Genomic DNA, 10,803 nt, shown 5'->3' on the forward strand with positions numbered 1-10,803 from the left:
GCAACGAGTTGATTGCGGAGGTCCTCAAACTTGGAGGTGGAACCACGGTTGTCGATACTTCAAGGGACGAGGCGGCAACCGGTGTGGTGGCGCCAAATGTTTCCTACTACTGTGAAGAATGATGATGTAGGTAGCTCAGGCATGCGACCTAAGAAGCATGATGATCCGAAGACTGTCAAAGCTGCTTCAAGGTGTCTCTTCGATGAGCTCCAAGTTGACACCGGGATGGAGTATGTTCTAATTTCTTGACTTGTGGTCTTTTAGTTGCAATAACTATAATCTGATCGCTATTTGCGACTGCAATAATATAATGACTCTGTGCATCAATGGCCGGGGGAACACCCCCCTTTTCAAAATAAATAAATGGAGAGAGCGAATAGAGAAATAGAAACCAAATGAATTATGCTTCTCGAAGAGAAAAAAGAACGAGCTTTTAGACTTGTTAGAATTTGGGAGTGTCTATTAGAACAACAAAATTGTTCTACGAAATTAAGACCAAAGGAATGCATTTGACGGTATTTTGGCGACTCCATTTCTATGATCCAGACTTCTAAGAAAAAATTCCAAGGTTTAAGGATTAAAATCCTTTAAACTAGCATGGTGTCCCACGCAATTGCTCGGAAAACATTTATTAGTATTTTTATTCTGAGAGATATGTATCGATGTATTTATTTTAAAATCACCAAATAAATTATAGGTGTATGTCACTTGTATGTGCTAATAGACCAATATATAATTAAGAAATGAAAACTTGTGTCACGGATCATGAGCATGATTAGTTGCTACAAACACAAAATTAACAAACATCGGTACACATATACATTGAAACAAAGTTTGAAGATTAGTCGGTCGCTATAAAGACAGATTAACTAAAAAGATGCAAATCTAGAAAAGTAGATTTAACTAATATCTAGAAGTAGATTTATGAAAAATATCATAACCCACAACTTTAAGTTTACAATTGCAAGCCCGATTGGTTGACCAATGTTCGTGTCAAACTAATTGATTGTTTGAGATGATATTTAGTTGTGCATCTAGAAAATGTCTAGATCAACCGTGAGATGAAGGTCCCTACCTGAGACGACTGATCACGTATGGTATATAACTCATATATGTACAAAAGTTTAAAGTTGAAGCTGAATTGGTCATTCACTTGTTTGCACTTATAGGTCATGTGCACTCCAAGCTGTATTAGTAGGTAGTATTTTTTTTTAATAATAAATCATCTTGTGAGTTTTCAGTTTTTATGTGATTATTCTACCCATACTTGGCTCAAAGTTTAAATAGCTAGCTAGTCGTTGTTTTTGACTTCGTGGTAATATTTGATTATTATGTGTTTTTATTCGATATCTGGTAAGTCGATTGTATATGATGTTAATTAGTATCCATAGTTTAATTTAGGGTCACATTTTAGCATGTAGATTTATAGTTCTCCAAGTACCCGTTAATAACTCATTTTTGCAAACATATAAAAATATATAAATTATAAAGAGTAGAGGTGAGAATACTTTTAAATATTTCTCGCAATCCATAAAAAACAATGAAAAAGTGGTCATCTCGTAACTATTGGCGGAGCTAACCTAAGGCTATAGCCTGGGCACTCAGGCTTAATTAAGCTTCAGATTTATGTTACATGACGTCATTAGGGCTGTTACTTCCATTTGGATGTGTCGTGAGGAAACCCAAGCACGTGCCCGTTGTGCCCCCATGGCGGACTCGCCCATGGTCGTAATATTTTTACTACGTATCATTAACGTAGTGTATGCTGCTCACGTGTTAATTAGGATGTAGAGTTATAATTCTTTAAATGCATATTAGTAACTAATCTTTGCAAAAAAATATAGATTATGACGAATTGTGATGAGATTACTAAATATTGCATCGTACTGTGTTAGGCAATAAATAATATTTCATAATGGCCTATGTGGGCCTCAATGCCTGTTGATATTTCGTCCCTAACTCATGAGATATACCCACCTAATTAAATCTTAGCAATCAAACATGAGATCTAACAATCTAAATAATTCAGATGATGTGGATCAGCATGGTGCTTCCCTCGGTACCACTCTCATTGTGCTTTTAGTATGTTATTATGATCATGTGTTAGGATGTAGAGTTATAATTTTTTAAATATCTGTTGATAACTAATTCATGCAAAAATATAGATTATGATGGATTGAGGCGTGGCGAGATTATTACGACAAATTAAGGTGAGATTATTACTTAGTGTTGCACCTACTATGTTAGCCCTCAAACTACTTTGATGTTTCGTCCCTGGCCCGGGTATATCCACCTAGTTAAATCTTATCTAGCCATCAAATATGAGATCGAACCGTCTAAATAATTCAGATGATTTGAATCATTGTTTTGTTTCCTGTTGGTACGCATTACTTGTACTGCTTTTAATCTGCAGGAGAATTTACGTTCGTGGTTAATCGACCTATTGTTGAACATGCGTGGATAGCATATAGAGTCATGTTAATCGATATCTGCCGACGAACTTACGTCAGGGTTAATCGATCTGCTGTTGAAGGTGTGTGCACAACGCATATGAAGGCAAGAGTTCGGATTTTTTTCCCTCAATTTTTTATAAATAAATTCCCTCAAAAGAGAGTTCGGATTTTCTTAGGGAAAATTGTATGGGATCCGGTTTTGTGTGAGACTTGAAGTCACACTAATTAACATGACATGTTTAACGTGACATGTCCTTTTTAAGGGAATTTTCATGTTTTCTTTAAGGAAAATCGTGTGGGACTTTAGGATTCGCTAGCGGCCATGTTCTTTTAAGGAAAATCTTGCGGGGCTCGTCAGCGTAACACATGTTTGAAAAAAGTTTTTTTTGACTCTTAGATCTCAGATCCATGGATACCCATCGGTACCATGAAACCTCCCATCGGCCAACGGTTAAAATAATTGGAGTGACGTGTATCAACATGAAGCCTTATTGGTACTCTTCGTTTTGCTTTTAGTACAGCTCAGCATGCTTATGCTAGCGAGCAAGCCATTGTATATGCACGTAGAGTACATGTATAGCTGGTTGACGATAGTTGTACACACATTTTGGGGACATCGATCAATCAGCCGGCAGTAACAGGATGATCCTTTTTAATGCTATTATATATACGTACTGAGCCGTCCAGAAAGTGGATGGTCGTTGCACTCCATGGATAACAATCCCTATAAGATCTATCGTGACGTGATTGATCTGAAATTTAGAGGCCAAAGACCGGTTGGGAGTCATCAGCTCGATTCTAGCCCGACCGACGCATCGGTCTCTGGTTCGACCGAGGCACGCGGAGCCGAGCTAACAAAAAGATATAATTTTCGGATTCCATCCTGATATAGCTGGACCTCCGGTTGGTAACAAGTATCCTGAGTCTATATCGAATCTATTTCCCTCGTTAGATCTTGATCATAAAACTTGGAATCTAATGGTCCAAATAATATTGATTATGTGGATCAACGTGGTGATGGTGACTCTCCTCGGTACTCCTCGTATTGCTTTTAGTATATAATAGATTTCCTTTCGAAATCCTACGATAAGAAAAAGCCCAAATCCATTGTCGTTCCTACCTCAGCCTCAGCTTTGCCACTCCACAACTTTGTTACAGCCAGGTTGTGGTCACAACCCACAACAATGAGTGGTGCATGCGTGTACGGTGTCTGTGTCATCGTGGTGGAGCAACGCATGCACCATGCCTCGACCGTCCGTACGGCCATACCATGTGCGTAATGCGTACAGACGAGCTTGCATGCTCGATCTCCTTGCTAGGTGCCTAGGTGGTCTCTCGCCACATCCAGGGACGTCACAGCGCCTGCGCCCACTGTGCAGTCGTGTTGGCGCAGACTGCAGAGAATAATCACAGAAAACCAGAGAGACTGCAGCGGGGCTAGCTGATGTCAAGCGGCAACGTGTCGTCTGGGACTTCCGGTACAAGTTCTGCGCAACGGCGCAGGAGCCGGACGGACCCAAGGACGAAGAAGAGGTGCATGACTCACGAGACCGCGGCGGGCAAGCCGCGCGTGAGCAAAGCGCGGCGCGGCCACTTCCGATGAGATTCCTTTCACAGGAATCCTTTATACATGCGTCCTCCTCAAGGACTTTTTCACGAGGTACCATGCTGCCAAAAGGCTAGGCATGTCTTTCAAACATAAATCCATATATGTAATCTCATACAGGTACTACCGTACAAAGCTAGGTCCAAGGAAGAGAGAAACATGCAACTAAATTAGGCAATTAGCCTGCGGTTCCTGAGAGTCTTGACCTCCATCGCCTGCAAAAATGAAATTAAATGCCTCCGTGCAGGCAATTGAAATGGCATTTGGACTTGATGTGTTAAGGGCCAAGAACAAATGGACAGGTTACGCTGCAACTTGCAAGCAGGCACCATGTGCTACCTTTGCAGAGTTAAACTCTTGCTGGCGCGCTAGTTACGGCCTTAGCACATGATAACTGTAAGAAGCTTGTGATGGTCTCGAATCATGTATGTGCAGAGAGGAACAGCACTCTTGGATAGGGACATTAGCATTGTTTTTTTTTCTGAAAGGACGACTATCATCGTGTTTTTAAAAAGTTAGGATTAAAATCCTTGTTGCTTTCTGGCTTGTCCTGTTATGTCACAGGATGAATTTAGGTGCACTGATGGTAGAGATACCTTTCTGGAGAGTATCTGAACGTGCAACCAACCCATTCTCTTATTTTCAACCTGCCATCACGCGATGTTTAACTTCTGACATGGCACGTGGATGTAACAATTGTGAGGAGAAGACTTTACCATGATTGTGAGCAAGCAAACGTGAACGCACGCTCTCAATTTCCGCCCCGACCTTATAAGACCATGTACAAGACCATGTACAATGGTTGATAAAGACGTTCTTTTTTATGTGTTTCATGTCATTTATATAAGATCATAAGAAAAGAAAACAATTTGAACAATAGATCATCTTTTAGTGTCATATATTTACAATTAATGCATAGATGAATAAAAATAATCAAATAAATGTTAAGAAAAGATGAAATCTAATACAATGAGAAATTTGTCTTTTCTTTGACTTATCCTTGTTGTAGAAAGATCACATCTTAGCTAAGATAAGGCTCAAGCCATGAGCGGATCCATAATATTAGTTGAGAGGGGCAAAATATGTAACCATATGAAAATATAGGCCAAAATTAAAGAAATGGGGGCAAATACGGGGGCAATCTCATATTTCATGAACAAAATACAAGGAGATTAGAAAGTTAAGTGGGGGCCGCTGCCCCCACAAGCATGAACATGGGTCCGCCCATGGCTCATGCCTTTCTTCACTCATGTTTCTTCCACGTCAGCAATTATCTTACGTGACAATCTTAAGAAAAGGCTGATGTCACCCCATTGTACAGCCCTAACAACCCAAAGGTTCTTTCCGCACTATTACATTTGCGTTACATTTGACAATAGCGTTTACTCTGGAAAAAAAAAGAGTATTTACAAAGACGTCTTTTGTTCTAACACCTGAGCTCCAAATGGCAATCAACATATGATCCAATTGGGCAATTTCAGACACTGGCACCGTGCACGTGGAATTAAAACAGCACAGTAGTAGCGCTCAGTGCATGCACACACATGCATGCTTGCTTGCTTGGTGGTCACTGCAGGGAGAGCCCAGCTTAGCTAGTAGCGTGTGTCGTTTAACGTCTTGATCCAGCACCAGATGCGTTCCTGCCAGCCCATATGGTGGGCACACACACGCAGATCAGATGCACGTACGAGGCGCCAAGCGAATCCGACCGATCAAGCTAGGAGCAGGGGGCGGCGAGAAAGAAAAGCTTATCCAGATACAGCGCATACACAGGTCTGATCAGCTGATCGAGAGGGGAAGGTTCAACGAATAACCCAGCCCCAGGGGAACAGAATGAACCATCCTAGGACGTGCACGCCGTGCGTACCTGCCGCGGCCCGGGCCTCACCTCCTTTGGATCCTATACTGGCCGGCGTATATATGTAGACGTGGGCCGGCGTTGGTGTCCAGCAAACAGTATGATGCCGTACTACACCTGCCTCTGCACTCTTTGTCCGGTGACGTGCGGCGGTGCGGGCGGGTCCTGCCATAGACCCATAGTGCCATAGCACATTTCTCACGGTACAATTGTTGCAAAAAAAATGTCGTCATGTGGCGCCACGGTTCTTATCATCTTATGTAGCTCCAAATTAATCAAGTTGGGAGTATCGTCTTGGGCGTTCCCACCGTCGGTGGTTTCTACAATGCGTCTTCTAAGCCGTCCTTTTGCTAATACAAAATGGGAGTACTGATTTTGACGTGTTGGAGAAAAAAATGTAGCTCCATACTCCTACTGCATTTTGCGTCCAAATCCAATAGCGGTACGTGAACCAACCTATGTGGGGACTAGAGATGAATTTTTGGGATATGGTCTAATGGATGGATTCAGGTGCAGCAAAGAGGTGCCCTGCAACGGTCATAGCGAAAAACAATCGACAACCATCACATGTAACTATGCGTCACATATTCCAATATCCATGTAGAGAATTGAGCACTTGATCAGCATTACCTCTTAAATCTTTTGGGTAGCCTCAGCTAACTTCCTGAAAAACAAAACTTGATCAGCATTACCTCTTAAATCTTTTGGGTAGCCTCAGCTAACTTCCTGAAAAACAAAACACGTGTTCAATAAGTTTTGCCTCGTACAAAGCCCGAAGTTGCCAACCAAGAAGTAGGGAAAACTTTGTGAACTGTGGAAGAATCTATAGGACTATCTACTCCGGAAAGATTTTGTTATGTTACAAAAATTCACAATGACATTTGTAAATAATTACATTTGAAAACTAATAATTCACAATTACTGTAGCCCACAGGATGGTCACTCGTACTAGTACAAAACAAGGTGCTTAATCAGACGCTAAGCATAAAACTAGTAACTCTGAAAGCATTGTGGACACGGCAATCTCACATTCTCACTCCAGACGATTAACGGAACCAAGCAATGTGCAATATCCAGTAAGCCCTACAAGATTGTACATAATTGAACAAGAGAAACAGATGAAACTCATCCATTCAACGGACTTTCACCTAGATTCAACATCACACGCTATCACTTTAGTTGGGTTATATATATGGTGATTTAGGTGAATAAAGAAGGGTCTTCTCTCTGAGTTCCCCCCCTTGAAAACTTCAAACCATTGCACCAACAGTGTCAGCACAGTACATGACACCAGCTGTTAAACATACAACGAACAGACTCCACTCGAGGCATAAATTTTTAGTTCAGACTATTCACAGTGTTGAACCACACAACAGACATTAGTTTCTAATGAGTTATTTTGTAAGAGCATACATCCAGAGCACATCTATCGTGTTCTTTCAAACCTCCTGATGAGCAGACATGCTACTGCAGGAAAAATGGAAGGAAAGTCGGTTTTCGGCCAATTTTCCTTATAAGCTACCGGTCAATTCTTTTTCTACTTAATGACAAGGCAGAGCTCGTGACGGTTGCTCAGAGAAAAAACTGGAAGGAAAATGACAAAATTGTGCCGCACATCTTTGATTGTTTATCGTCATTAGGAACAGAGAAAGCAAACGGAAGTGAAAAGGAACAATAATTGGTCAAAGAAAAGATAATGGTAAATCCACCTATCATTGATTCAAGAATCATGGTCAATTCTTTTTCTACTTAATGACAAGGCAGAGCTCGTGCCGGTTGCTCAGAGAAAAAACTAGCAGGAAAATGACAAAACTGTGCCGCACATCTTTGATTGTTTGTCATCATTAGGAACAAAGAAAGCAAACGGAAGTGAAAAGGAACAATAATTGGTCAAAGAAAAGATAATGGTAAGCCACCTATCATTGATTCAAGGATCATTATTTTTTGGACTTACAGCTGTTCTTTTCAGTCATGCCATTGTCCTCACTCCTCAGAATTAGAAGATTTGCCGTTTTTATCATAGGATCCTGTATATGGAGAAAATAAATAAACAAGTACGATATGCAGTGATGCATTCAAGAGAAAAAAAATGCAGTGCTGCGGTATCATTAGCAGAGTTGGGGATGGTAACAGTAATGCATAAGGAAATAGTGCTTGCTGACAGTCTTTATTTTCTAAAACTAACAAAAAATTACAGCGCAACATTCAAACCTTATGTCTGAGCAGGAAGTTCTTTTTAAGAAATGCAGCTCAATCCGAATATCTGCTACCTAATTGTTCATCATGCTCAACAAGAAGCAGTTACCATCCATTTTCTAACTAGAATACCTCAAGATGTCATTCAGTGTTAAGTTCCTGCCTAGAACATACAAATTGATCTACATGCCACCAGAGGTCCAGAGCCACAGTCTTTGCCGGAGCCCAGTGCAATTCTGGGTGACTCCATGACAGGCAGGTAGCACAACTGCACAAGTACACCTGCCAATGTTCTATAACCTGTATACTTGGCAGCTAAATACAGACCAAACTTTTAAATGATACAACTACACTTGCAGATATATTGTGAACTACAGAAGTTGCACTAGTATATAGTATGATTTTTGCTACTAGTTCTTCATGATTATCTATAACTAATTTACCTGATCCAGCCTCCATCTTGGAGCTCAAAAAAAAAGCATCAGCCACAAAACTATCCACTGCAGTGTAATTAGTTGGCTTCTAAAAAGAAACGGTCCATGCTAAACACTAAAAGTCAGGCAACTGCACTCATAATTGCATACCATTAATGTTAGTTCAAATGGCAGAAATGCCAAAAACATGATAAAAGCTCAAACACACCGAATTCTTAACATTGCATGCTTGTTATTTGAAACCCGCCTCGTTTGCACTGCCAAGCACCCATAAATCCTGAGAAATAAAATACTCTAAAGAACAAAAAAAAAATCTGACAGTAATTTCGTAGAATCTTCTTGGTATATTGAAAATGAGTATCCCCAGTTCACAAATAAGTGACGTTGTGGAGATAACTTCGGTCAAACTTTTGAAACTTTGACTAGCAATGTTATTTCAAATATTTAGATTGAAAAATTGAAAATCATCTGTATATATTTGTCTCAAAAAATATTTTCATAATAATATAATTTATTTAGTTTTGTATATACACTCCAATAGAAACTAGTAGTTAAAGGTACGTCTTGAAGACCGTGTCAATATCCAAAGTGTTACTTATTTGTGAACTGGGGCGAGTACTTTATTCTGCTCTAGATCGCTTTCTGAATAGTCTTGTGGAAGACATGAACTTCTAATCTTGGAACTCACTCCTCAATTGTTACCAGTCCCATTTCTCAGATAATCTGCTTTAGTAAAGTCAATACTCTTCTATGTCAGAGCCAGGTCATTATTTGCACAAGTGACTCTGCTGATACCGATAGTAATTACTTATGCAAAAGAACATGGTGGCTAAGCATCCCACTTGTTTTGATTTCCAAACAGATCACTGGCGAGTAGGATTAAACGGTATACAACGAATTCATAACGATGTGATTAATGAATATAGTACTAACTGTTTGATGGTCGGTCTAAAGAAGCTTCTACAAAGTTAAAACGAATAAGTTGGCATATATTACATAAAAACCTGCAAAGATATCTTTGCTCCTAGGCAGCACAACTTTATCGTATAATGAAGGAAATCTATACATGTTTAATAAAGTAGTATAAACAAAGAAAGTATTGGATGGTATCATTATGGTAGTAGTCAAACCTTATTTAGTTATTTACATTGAAGTCACATTCGTAGAAGTTTGAGCTGGTAGCTTGTGTAAACTTTCTGACAGAACACCGGGCTCCAGGTTCTCTAAAGATCTGAAGTTTCTCTCCTGACAAGCCAACTTAAACCGTCAGCTTTCAAATCAATTAGTGATGTACATGTTCTTTGTCAATCCGAGAGTCAGTAACATGCCAGACAGATTGAGTTAAAGGAGTTGTAACGTGGTATGGGAAGTTGCTGCACTCACTGTGAAGCATCTCATGATCAGATTTCCATGGAATTCAAACTGAGGATGGCATGAGCGGCCTCTATGTATATGATCCTTTTCATCAAGCAAAGCGTCAAAACTGCAATGTTTATTGCTAATTTGCTATGCGTTCCATCTAGTATCCAGTTCAGGAATATATAACTGAAAATCAAGAACAACCTTAGGAAAGATCAAATAATGAATCAAGATGCAGCCAATGCTATCACCAAACCGAAAAGTACAGGCCGAGAGATCGCGGTAGCATCATCTAACAATACACCGGACAACCGAAGAAATTGATTAGAACAACTACAATAGAATTCCGAACTTCGACAGTGAAAGACTCTATTCGCAGATAAACGGCCCGTACGTGATGCAAAACACAAAGTCCAATCAATTATCCACGGACACAGAAAAGAAGCTAGCTACCGAAGATACACAAATCGTTTACATTTTGTAATTATATTGATCGATATCGATACAGCTAACAGGAGTTGCACAAATGTTGGGGGGCAAAAATAGGAGCGGGGAAGCATCAGAATAGGGTTCTTGATTTGGGTGCTCACCAGTGACGAAGAAATCAAGGACGAAGCCGAACACGAGGAATCGGGTCCTCCTCTGCTCTTAAAACGAAGGGCCAGTCCTCCTCTGCTCTTACAGAAGCTGCCGCTCAGTGTTGCCCTGCCTCAGCGGCGCGCCGGCGCGTCGCCCATCCGGATATTCGGTCGCCCAGCGGCGGTGTCGACGGACGACGGGAGAGTTCGCTTCGCGGGGGCCGTTTTTCCTGAATACGTAAACAATGCGGGAAGACGTATTACGGTGGACGGACCACTTGTCAGTGTCTTAGACTTTTCCCAGTCCAGATCCAACTTC

The 10,803-nt window shown here is 40.6% G+C and overlaps 1 long non-coding RNA gene across 7 annotated transcripts; it reads right to left on the reverse strand.

Moving 5' to 3' along the window:
- Positions 1-5,179: 5,179 nt before the first annotated feature.
- On the reverse strand, positions 5,180-10,747 carry LOC104582814. Of its 7 annotated transcripts, XR_730841.2 has the most exons (4): positions 9,931-10,747; positions 9,678-9,792; positions 7,872-7,944; positions 5,180-6,643 (listed from the first exon to the last, which is right to left on the reverse strand). It is a non-coding gene; the product is annotated as an uncharacterized LOC104582814 (long non-coding RNA). The 7 variants fall into 7 exon arrangements; XR_002962910.1 differs by having other exon boundaries at positions 5,180-6,445; positions 6,548-6,643; positions 7,872-10,747; XR_002962911.1 differs by having other exon boundaries at positions 7,872-9,792; positions 10,497-10,745.
- Positions 10,748-10,803: the final 56 nt, after the last annotated feature.

The sequence above is a fragment of the Brachypodium distachyon genome, chromosome 2 (assembly GCF_000005505.3).
Source record: "Brachypodium distachyon strain Bd21 chromosome 2, Brachypodium_distachyon_v3.0, whole genome shotgun sequence".
In the NCBI taxonomy this organism is placed as follows: domain Eukaryota; kingdom Viridiplantae; phylum Streptophyta; class Magnoliopsida; order Poales; family Poaceae; genus Brachypodium; species Brachypodium distachyon.